Source organism: Talpa occidentalis, unplaced genomic scaffold (assembly GCF_014898055.3).
Source record: "Talpa occidentalis isolate TD23 unplaced genomic scaffold, MPIMG_talOcc4v2.1, whole genome shotgun sequence".
Taxonomy (NCBI): Eukaryota; Metazoa; Chordata; class Mammalia; order Eulipotyphla; family Talpidae; genus Talpa; species Talpa occidentalis.
In genome coordinates, this window is record NW_026555331.1 from 44,320,343 (window position 1) to 44,332,782 (window position 12,440).

The window sequence follows — 12,440 nt, forward strand, 5'->3', positions numbered from 1 at the left end:
ATGAGCAGGGATGTTTCATAGAAATCTGTTTGCTCTGATTTGTGGATTGGAATAATGGCAGTCTTCCCAAGAGATCAAAGGGAATGTCTGCTGGCTTCACACACAAAATATATGTTTCCCATGAGAAAGTTTGACAAGGTCTTCATTGGAAGATCATCCTATTATATGTAGAGAAATTCTTCATCTCGTTGGCAACAAGTTCCTTAATCCAAATACAGGCAATCTCATTGGCATCAGGACAATCACAGAAAACTGAATTCTCAGAAGAGATTTTTCAGATTCTAAGTTTCCTCACCAGATGAGAGAAACTTATGCTCCTTGAAAGTCACAGTGAATGAAGGGACTGAAAACACATTTGCAATTGACTTGCCCAACCCTCCAAAAAAGTGGTCTTATAATGAAATAATCATTACCTTAACTTTCTCACTATTCAGGCCCCTTCCGGACACAAAGATCTGTGAAGAAATGAATGGAGAGATTACACACTTTTATTCCCAAATTATGTTTTTTAAAAAGATTTATTTATTTATGAATACAAGAGTTGGGGCATAGGCCAGAGGTGCAGGGAAGTGAGAGATTCACCAGAGGCAGAGTGGGGAGCAGAACAGGCAGATTGACTAAAATACACTGCTGAGGGGAGCAGTGGGTGAGGCAGGAGAGGTCTGCTGCACCATGTGGGTCAGCTCTCTGGTAGGGGATTGAACTCGTACTGCAGTGGTTGCTGATAACTGAGACGTAACCCCTTCATAGTGCCACCAGGGAGGCCAGTGAAAAATTCCACCAGTGAAAAATTCCACTTTTCATGTAAATTCTCATGAAACATAATAAAATATTTTGTAGCCATGTTGGGATAGTACATCAGCATCTTAATGAACAGTTTAGCACTACTGAAGCAATGCATAGTGAAGGAGAAAAACAACTCATCTTTCTGTATCAGCTAAAGCTTCATCTTCTAGTACCTGTAACTTTGGAAATGTCTCCCTTCTCCCGCCACAACTTCTGCCCTTCTTCAGCAGCACCTCCATATATTTTCCATTGAATTTATTCCTCATTATCCTATAGAAACTAGGCAGGGTGTCTATCTTTTTTTCTAGACATATACTAGAGATTTTTCTGAAGCATATGTTAGAGTATTTGAAATTTGCTTTTGTCACTGTAACTGTTTCAAGACAGGCAGATAAGTTTTCAAATAGCAAATACTTTTTTTAGAAAAAGTTGAGTCCATATTTTCAGGTAGGAAAACTTTCCTTTTATTAGTCTTAACATTTCTTTCTGGGAAGACCTGGATAGCTATAATAATGACAATCCTGAATTGAGTTCAAATCACTAAATTGTAGAAACACAGTAAGTATACTTTGGAAATTCTTTTTTTCCCTCATTATCACATCGCCACTGTTTTTCACTCAGTCACTCCAAATGAAATAGTACTAGAGTACCAACAGCTTTTTCCTACTTACCATCTGTTCCCATTTAGATAGCAATAAAGAGCAACCACTGGAAAAAAAAAACCTAAAATAAATACCCTTTTCCTTGATACATGAATTCACCAATGTAAGAATGATTGGAATGATTTTATGTAGTTACTATACAGAGATTTTGGACTTTTATTATTATCACTATCATTTAAAGAGGGAGCTGGAAAACTCAGACCTGTGGATCAAATCTAGCCAACTACCTACTTTTGTTGGGCCTGTAAGCTAAAAATAGCTTCTACATTTTGAAATGGCTTTTAAAAAATAAAAAAAATAACATTTTGGGTCTTGGGAAAATTACATGAAATTGAAATATCAGTATTCATAAATAAACTTTTATTAGAACATAGCCATACTCATTTAAATGTTGTCTATAATTGTTTTCATACTACAATAGTAGAGTTAAGAAGTCATCAGAGACCAAAGGGCCCAAAGAGCTGAGTATATTTGCTATCTGACCCTTTACAGAGAAAGTTAGTCAACACTTGATTTTAACTAACTTTATTAGTTAGAAATGAAATTGATTAGGAACTCTGAAGAACTCAGAAGATTCGTTTTGAAATTTAAAAAAAGGAAGCACACAATCAAGATTTGGTTGTCTATAGGAAAGATGAAGGATAGAATTATAAAAGAACAGGAGATTTGGAATCAGAAGATCAAGAATGAACCCAACTTCATCTACACATGGATAGTTTTCACCAAGTCACCTTACCTTTTATTCATTCATTCAAAAAGATATGAGTGCTACTATATACTGGGCTCAGTAGAGACAAGAAGAGCATGACAGTAAACCAAAGAGATTCTGCCCTCTAAAGGTCTCAGGTTGGTTGTGAGTGTGAAATACCACAACATGTTTGAAAGCACTCTGTAAGATTTAAAGCACTATATAATAATTAGCAAATTCTCATATTTTGAAGCAACAGGTATGGAGGATTTTTGTCTTAGGGCTGACGCAATCCTTGCAAATCTTAGGAGAACTAGAGAAACTGCTCCTTTTTACTAGGGAAGGGGTGTTTTGTTCTACTCTTTGAGCTTTAAGATCTTTATCTTAATGTCATCTCAGCTATGGCATCCCCCCTATTCTTTAGTAACTTGTTACTTATTTATCTTGTGATTCAACCACATTACTCTATTCACCCTGAACATTAGCGTATAACTTAAGAGCCAAACTCAATATTGCTGCTGGTCATAATTAGCTTCTTGCTTATCTTGATAGATTCAAGTGTGGATTTTCTTTAAAAGAAAGGTCTAAGGAAAAACACATTTATCTTGGGAAAATAAATAGCTAAGGTATGTTACCCTTCCAGCATGGTGCATCCCATCATTGTGCAATAACTGTTGAATACACCCTTTCATGTAAGAAGTATTTAGGTTACATTAAGGATTTTTGTGAGTGTTGTTGGCAAAAAAGCTCATATTTTCTGATAAAGAAGTATTTGTTAAATACTATTTAAAAAATATCTATTCTGTGTTAATGGTGGTTTTAATTATTGAATAAGGAATATATTACTCCTATGAGGAAACGTAGTACAACATATTATTTTTTTAAATTCCTTTGGCTTCTTTATCAAATTAATCAATAGAACCCAATATGTTAAGTTGAATTTCTAAGTAAGATTGGCTTTTCAAACTTTTACATATTTTGAAGTGAATTTATAATAGGCATGTTACCTATAGAATCTCTGTTTTATTTTATATGTATGGAACAATTTAGTTAGAAATTAATAAAATTTACATTATTAAGTAATTGTTCATTCTCAAAATTTTGATTTTCCCCCTTAAATGAAAAGTAAGAAATCACTGGTCTTTCTGTAAAGAGGTTTTACAAATATAGATAATGGGTAATTTTATATCTCTCTTATTATTTTCCAATTTAACTTCCATTAAAGGTTCAGTAATAAAATGCTGTTGTGTTAGAATAGCAAATGCCTCACCACTAAGGGGAATACAGCAGGACAAAAAGACTTGGTCATTTTCCTCACTTTGCCCTCTTCCCTACCAGCTTTCTTATAACCATTAAAGCTAACACCAATGAACAAGTCTGGGAGGAGTAAGGAGTTAGGAATTCTACGAGTCACTCATATTATAGTGCTGGATATTAGAATCATTTAAGTTAACATAAAAGAAGACGTGGACGTTTTTATTTTATCAAGCAATCTTCCCTGATATCACACTACTCAGACCTACAATATTAAGAACACCTCTAAGGGCCACCCTGGTGGCACAAGGGTTAAGTGTCATGCTACTCCTGCAGCGTGAGTTCTATCCCTGGCAAGGGAGGTGACTCACATGGTGCAGCAGACCTCTCCTGTCTCGCCAGCTGCTCCCCTCAGCAGTGTATTTCATTTAATCTGCTTCTTATGCTTCCCACTGTCTCTAATGAATCCGCTCACCCCCTGCACCTCTGGCCTACACCCCAACTCTTGTATGCATAAATAAATATATCTTTTTAAAAAACAACAACAACACCTCTAACCCCTGCTAGAGTAGTAATCCCTGGAAGTAATCCCCGGTAATATATCAGATCAGCTTCTGTAATGCCTGAAAATTGTGCAATTATATCAATGTGTCATTCTACATAACATGCAAGAGCAAAGTGGCTGATTATTAGCAATATGAATCAAACGCGTTATAAATGTACATTCCAGTGTCTATTTTATGCACTGTGGTACCTGATGGCGTTATTACTAAATGTTCATTAAAAATTTCTCCTTTACAGTCCTTTCCCCCGCTCTCTCAATGCCTTACATCTCCTATAATTCTTAACTTTTCTTTGGTCATGGTTCCATTTGTGAAATGGATGAAAAATATAAACTCTTCTCCACAGATAGGACAGCATACATACAATATATGTATATGGTATAATATATGTGCATTGTGTATAACATATACATACACATAAAATTCTCAATACCATTTCAGTGTATGAATGGACCTCACTTGTATTACTGACTCCAATAGATTACTTCCAGCTGAGAGTATTTCATTCTCTCCATTTAGGTTCATAATTAAGGCTGAATAAGAAGGCAAGTAAATGTTTCTGCTCATTTTTCCCTTTGTATCTTTTTTTGCAGTAACTAAACCATTTGAACAGAACAGCAGGGTGGAGTCCATACCTGATAACATGCAGGAAGAAAGCTGTCATTTCTGGAGATTTTCCATGACCTAAGGGAACTAGTATAAAACCAATGAATTGACTCTTGGCCAATTTTTATCTTAACGGAACTTCAAACTTGGGAATGCTTTTTCAGTTGATAAAATGCTATAAAACTTTGTCACTATCCCACCCTGATAATCCATAGATTTGAGATCCTAGAAGCAGAAGTCAATGAAGTATTTCTCCCTCTAAGACTGGAATGATATAAAATTCCAAAATTTAAACTCATTAACATGCAGTGAAGAGATGGAACTATGTAAACAATTATTGTAGCCTTCAAATATTCTATCTGCTCCCCTCTGGAACCACTGCTCCTTTCCCAGATGTCTGGGATGTACTGTGATGTCTCGACCTAGGACTTACCCTCTGTAATAGGGCTTGATAATGTCTTGCTTTCTCCAGAAATTATAAACTAAGGGTCATGATAAGAGAGGGTCATGATAATTGCATCAAATCAATGTAACAGCCTACTTCATTTTAAGAGGATTTTACATTTAGGGGGAAAGGTATTTGTAAGTGGATGAGATTTCCGGCATTTTAGAATCTACTTATAGCTCCCCACCTCCCTCCCCACCATGAAGTGAACTCTTATTCCTGCCAACACTATCTGGAGTATCTCAATTCAAAGTGGGGGAGGTAACTATTGATTGGATTGTTCCATTTCCCATGTCAGGTCCAAGAATAAATCTAGAAAACATGGAAAAGATTTGGGGTCCTTCTTCCTTTTGTACCATTTTGAGGAAATAGATCAGTGTTTTCTTTCCAAATATAAAATAAGCCTTGAGTTCCTACACCTTCCTAAGTATTCTTAGGATTTCCTTCACCAGTCTTATCTTAAAGCAGTATCAGAAAATTCTTGCGTTTTTTTGTTGTTGTTGTTGTTTTTAGCAACACAGCAAGTATGTTTCCCTATTTTGCTCAAGTGACTACCCCATCTCTACTCTATGTCTTCTGATGAAATAACCTACAACTCTTTCTATATACAATCATTCTTTTAGCTCTGGTCACTCTCTGAAGCCACTGCAGGCCATTTTTCAAAAGGTGAGGTAATAAAACCTTGACTCGCTTCCCTTTGGTTCAGAAAAACATGTCCTGTGTCACGCAAGCCCCAGAGATTTCTCTAAAGCTGCCTGCCAGAAGTCATCATCATCATTGCAATTGAACTCTCAGTATCCATCATCACATCAAGTGGACGAGAACAATACCTCTGCAGCTGCAGAATCCAAACACACCCCGACTGTTTTTATTATTGTTTAAAAATAGACCAAAAATGACCCTGTAAAATATAAATTATCAAGGGAAAGAAGAAGTTTGGGAAGGAACTGGTAATATAATTTTATAGGAGACCTCCTAGAGTTCTTAAATTACTTGTGTGTATAAATAAGCTTCTAAAATGATAATCAGTGGATAAAATTTGCATCTCAAGATTCACACATACCTTTGCTCCCTCTTCTTTCTGACCACATCCATTCCATTGTACTCCCTTTCACTTCACTTTATCCTTAACCTCAATGTCTAATCTAACAATGAAACCTAAGGGTTCTTATTTGAATTATTTTATTTGATCAGGACTACATAGGTGTCAATTGGTAAATATTTCCTAAGTTCTTCCTATCTTATATTTCTCACAAATACAAACTCTTAGGAAAGCTAAATGACAAAGGAATTAGCACTTCAAAATAAGAACTAGTGTTTCAGGAATTCCATGTATTAGCATATAGTAATGAGTGGCATTGGATTTGTTAATTTAAAATGAATTAATAATTTTTTACTTTATAGTGTATTAATAATTAAAAGTCAGTTTTTATTATATTATTTCATTAGCTTTAAACATTAACTTTAAGAAAGTAAGACAAGGGCCTCCCTGGTGGCACAAGGGGTTAAGCACAGCACTGTGAAGCTATGCACAGCCTCTGAGAATGAGTTTGACCCCAAACCCCCCCCCCACCCCCCCTACACCCCGCCAGCCAGGGAGCTTCCCACATGGCACAGCAGACCTCTCCTGTCTCATTGCTGCTTCCCTCAGCAGTATATTTCAGTCAGTCTGCCTGCTCTGTTCCCCACTCTGTCTCTGGTGAATACTCTCACCCCTCCCCGGCTCCCCCACCAACCCTGCACCTCTGTTCTGTACCCCAGCTCTTGTATGCATAAATAAATAAATCTTTAAAAAAAGTATTTATTCCTGAAAGTTTCTCAGTCTTGTTCTTATGAATTGGATTAATTTCATGATTTTTCATTTCATTCATTGCCTGATTATATTTAGACTTCTCTGGATTTATTATAGGATATAAAAGAAGAAATTCTTTTTTTGTCTGATTTACCTTTTCCCATGACATCAGTTCATAATAATTTTTGATATAATTCCTGGCAACACAATATCAGAGACATATGATTCTTTTGAGTAAATTTCTACCAATTTTTACCAATTCTGCTAAAAAATTCTTAATTAGTCCTTAGATGTTATGACATTGGTTATTTATGAATGACCCCACAGAATAAAATTACCTATACATATTCTCAGCATCAAACAAAGGAATTCATAAGAAGTTGTCATTTTTTTACTTGATCATTTCAAACTTCCGGTACAGGTTTTCATTAGAAAGTAATAATGCCTGTGTTCAATCACTGTTGTTAGTTTGCTAAGTATGGATCCCAGAAATTCAGTAAATTGATCAGCTAATCTCTATTGAAGGAGTAGCCTGAATCCTCAACCGAACACAAATATCTATGCGGACCCAAAGCACTAAAGGAGTCTCTGTTTCTCTCAATATCTGAAGTAATTTTCTCCAACATTATAGAGAGCTGGCTGAACTATTTACTTCTTTCTTTCTGTTCACCATTCCACCCCTAGGCTTGAATTCCTGCCACAGGGGAGGGTTTTTCTTAGAATAAGAATGTGGGCTTGGTTCCATTCCTAGCTGTTTACCCATTGTATCCCAAAAAAGTTCCCAGAAAACTAAGTGGCTAAGACTAAGTGAATTTAGAAAAAAAAAGAGTCCTACAAAGCTTTACTTGTATCCAGCTTCTGAATGAAATTAAGAAACCATCAATGACTCTTTGGGTTGAATCACCAGCTTGGCTCCACTATCACTGTAATTCTTGTAGTCCATAAATTTAGTTCTATGGGTTATTTCCATGGAAAGTGAATGGAAAAACTCCTAGGGATATATCCAAAGGACACAAAAACATTGATTCAAAAGAACACATGTACCTCTATATTTACTGCAACACTATTTTCAATAGGTAAAACCTGGAAACAACACAAATGCCCAAAAAATAGAGGACTGGATCAAGAAGATGTGGTATATATACAAAATGGAATATTATTCAGCAGTCAAAAAGGATAAAAGTCATGCCATTTGCAGCAACGTGGATGGAGCTAGAAGGAATTATGGTCAGTGAAATAAGCCAGAAGGAAAAAGAAAAATATCGGATGGGTTCACTTACAGCAGGAATATCAGGGAACCAAATAAGATATCAGTGTAAAAAAAAAAAAATAACAGTACAAAACACAACAAAGCAAAAATGAACAATTATAAATCAGAGACATCCTGCAGGGGAGGAGGAGGGAGAAGGATCAGAGGGAGGGAGGGAGGAGCACAGGGGACTGAGGTGATGGTGCATGGGGTGCCTTGGGGAAGGAAATTCTATGGGGACTACACCTGAGGGGGTGGGGGAAGCAAATATTGTTTAAAAATGAACAATGATGTAAAACATTTCAAAATTTAATAAAAAAAGAAAGAAAATGAGTGGGAGATTAGTGATGTGAGAGTTACAGCTTTGTGCCAAATGATTTGTGTGAGAATGAGAGCACTGCAGTAGAACTATTATGATAGTCACAAAACTACATCATGTCCTCCTGTGATTGAGTATTGGTGAACTCCAGATGTTACAGGGCAACCCTGATATGAAATGGGTTGCCTGACTGTGGGTCCTCACCCTACCAGGTTTCACCAAATTATTTATGTCTGTAAAACTGGTGGTAATATTTAAAGGGAAAAGGGTATTTAAACTTAAGGCTAGAAGAAAACTGAAAGAACTCAAGCTAGGGATAAAACTGCTTAATATCATGGTTGAGGCCATGTTTGGGCCAAAAATACACCCACAAAAGAGAGCTGTATGCAAGGAAAAAGCAAAACATTTCAAGACTAGAGGCAGAAGGGTTATGCCATGTGTCCGGCAGACCTAATGCACTTACAGTGACCAACCCAAGGACAGTTAGTTTTGACCAACCCAAGGTCAACCACGGGTGTAATAACGTGGTCAACCACACTGGGCACCAAACTGTTACAGGGCAACCCCGATATGAAATGCGTTGCCTGACTGTGGGTCCTCACCCAAGCGCTTAAAGGGACATGTAATAAGACTCAATGCAGGCACACATGCAAAGGTTAATGAAAGGTTTATTTACAAAAGAAGGGGAAATGAAGAATGAATAACTCAGGGAGAAAGAGAAGGAGATAAATTGGTGAATGTGTCCTACCAGTTCCGCTGATCTGGAATCCCAACAGCACGTTGAGAGCCGGCGAAAAGCCAAGAGAGACCTCCAGGCCCAGCTGTCTCTGGTTATATACCAGACTTGGCTGCTTAACTCCTCCCTCAGTTCCCAGCAATCCTCCCTTCTGTGATGATGACATTATGGGATTTGCAGTTCTTGGTGTCTTGGATCTCTTTGTTCTAGAGTGGGGTTGGAGTCCATAAAACCTGTGTTTGTGGAATTCATTTAGGGCATCCTATCCTCCCAACACAGAGACACTGAGGTGTATGTACTGGTTATGGCAGCACTGACCCCAATCCTTCATTTGCATAGTTAAGGCACAAGGATTACCTGTAAAAAATCAAAAACAACAAGCAACTATAGGGCTTCCCAGGTGGCACAAGGGCTTAAGACGCAACCTATGAAGCTGTCTGCAGCCTCTGCAGCACAAGTTTGACCCTTGGCTGGCCAGGGAGCAGCCCACATGGTGCAGCAGACCTCTCCTGGCTTGCCAGCTGCTCCCCTCAGCAGTGTATTTCAGTCAGTCTGCCTGTTCTGTTCCCCACTCTGTCTCTGGTGAATCCTTTCCCCCTCCCGCACATCTGGCCTGTACCCCAGCTATTGTATGCATAAATAAATAAATCTTTAAAAAAAAAAACAAAACAAGCAACTATAAACCAGGGACACACTACAGGGGGGAAAGTAGGGAGTAGGATCAAAACAAAAGGGATGTTTGTTTTAGAGTAAGTGATTTTCAGGCTTTTCTGCCCTCCCGCCATTAGGATTAATGATGGATCCTTGCAGTCCTGAATGCATGCCTGATGGCGGGCACCTGGAACAGGGTGTGGGCATGCATAAGTGGATTCACCTGGGCTAAGACTGGGCTTATAAGGGTGGCATCACGGGGATGCCAGCAGGAGCAGAACCAGGAGAGAAGCAGAGAGAATGCCTGAGAGCCCAGAAAGAGTGAAGACTTGCTACCAGCCTCCCGGCCTCCCAGCACCCCTGCCTGCCATGTGCCTGGTAAATCCCAATAAAAGCCACCGAGGGCTCCAAGACTCCTCTTTTACCCGTCGGCTCCGTGTCCTCTTGCCATTATAGTTGGGAATTGTATGGGAACTATAACCAAGATGAAAATGCATACATTATGCAAAAATGAAAAAAAAACAAACAAACAAAACATTCAGCACCAAATTTAATATCTTTAGAGAAAAACAATAGGAATTTTTAGACTTTTTTCATTTATGAAGGAAATTTTTCAAATAGTCTTCCAATACAGATCAAGCTAAATTATTGCAATCTCAAGGGAATGGGTAACAGCTGAATTTACTTACTGCAAGAAATCAATCTTGAAATCACAAATCGATGGTTAAATGTAGGGACTTTGAGGAAGCAACTTTCTGTTAATCAAGATTCACCACAGTTTAGTTTGTGGTAGTATTCTAGAAATATAAGAAACAACAAAATTCATGACACAATTTGGAGAAATTTTGCGAAAAAGTGTGAGGGATTTTCTCTCATGTATTCAACCAAAAACCTAACCAATCTAATAATGGTTCTGTGAATGTGGGACTTTAATCTTATTTATAAATCATGTTTTAATTTTTTAAAAAAGTGACATTTTAATCATCAGTTCTTTCAGAAGGATAAGCGGTCCTCCTCATGGAGACCACATATACAAGAAGTAGGTAATAAAATGGCCAGTGCATCCTTAGTACTGACGGTCTCTTTTCCTGCCCCACCAGATGGGCATCCCTATCTCTTGCATATAAAAAGTTTTATTCATTTAACAAGTTTGTCTTTCTGCATTGTAAGGAAAAGAAAGAACATTCCTAAGAAGATAATATGGAAATTAAACACTAGGGAGTGAACAAAGCAGAGCTGGTGCCAATCCTTACCAATCTCCCCAGATTGTCAGATGCCTGCATCAAAAAGACATGCAGGGCTCCCCTGTGGTGCAGCAGGTTGAGTGCAGCACTGTGAAGATGTCTGCAGCCTCTGCAATGCTGGTTCAATTCTTGGCCAACCCGGGAGATTACCACATGGCGCGGCAGACCTCTCCTGTTTTGCCTGCTGCTCCACTCAGCAGTGCTTTCAGTTCGTCTGCCTGTCCTGCTCCCCACTCTGTCTCTGGTGAATTCTCTCACCCTCCCGGACTCTGGCCTGTACCCCAGCTCTTGCATAAATAAAACAAAACTTTAAAAAAAAAAAAGACATGCCAACTCTTGCCTATCTCCCCCTTTAAAAAAAAAATCCTTTGTATAAATATCCCTGCCCTCTGCAAAGAGGATAGTGGTCTTTCAGACATGAGTATGATGCCCACCTTAGTTTGTCGACAAATTAAAATACTTTTCTTCTCCTCACACTGTTTCCTTTTATTGGCTGAGGGAAACTGCGGCTGGCGTTCGGTATCAGTACTACCTACTGTTATCTTGTCCTGAATGAACTCCCCCCACTAATGTTTTATGAAATCTACCCCATCTCCATGCCAAAGAGATCCCAGGCAAGAACTCTGAGGAAATTATCTAGGAATTGATTTGTTGGGTCAGAGTTCTGTCAACAGAGACATTATCAAGCTGTAATGTAATCAGGGAAGGTGCTTATTGGAAAACTGAAAACATGATTTGACTATGAAAAGACAAGAGATCCTCTGCTGATCATGCGGCAGGTCCCCACAGCTCAGCCTTCTGCCAGATATTTGCCCACCAATCAGGTGGGCCAGACAGAGGGACTTAAGAATCAATTTGAAAAGTTTCACAAGAAATAATTAAAACTCAGACCGCTTTCCTGCCTGATCCTGCAACAGGGTGGTCCCCAGGAAAGGGGGAGGTTTCCTGCCCCACCCAAGGGAGGGTGGAGCTGAGCAGGAAGGGGAGAAGCTGAAGAAGAGACTGAGGAAGGAGCAGGATGGAGCCAGGAGACCTGGAGGAGGCGCATGGAGCCTAGAGACACGTGAAGAAACTGCGCTTGTCTTTTGGTCGTGGACTGGGTGACACGATGTGGGTGAGACCTGTGGGGAGGTGACAATGGCAGCTTTTATCTTGATGTTGATTTTGCTCTTTTCCTTCCGGGCTTATCCGGTTGTTTGTGACCCTTTTCTGTGGGTCCCCACTGGAAGATGCTTTAGACTTGTAGCAGGCTTTGGGGCCTTGTTCTGGGCCGATCCCATATGGATGGACTTTTACCCATGAGGGGACGGGTAACTTTGGGTGCTTCATTTAGAAACTAGACTCTTTGCCTTACCTGTATTGTTTCCTAGTTTTATTAAAGTTCCTTCCCATTAAAGTCTCCTATGTTTTGTGTAGATGCGGCGGATGGCAGAACCCATGTAAAA

General features: G+C 38.8%; 1 long non-coding RNA gene across 1 annotated transcript; it reads right to left on the reverse strand.

The window, feature by feature from the left end:
- Positions 1-414: 414 nt before the first annotated feature.
- Positions 415-10,544, reverse strand: LOC129145293 (uncharacterized). The gene is made up of 3 exons (XR_008550622.1): positions 10,441-10,544; positions 9,113-9,457; positions 415-455 (listed from the first exon to the last, which is right to left on the reverse strand). It is a non-coding gene; the product is annotated as an uncharacterized LOC129145293 (long non-coding RNA).
- Between the last annotated feature and the right edge of the window lie 1,896 nt (positions 10,545-12,440).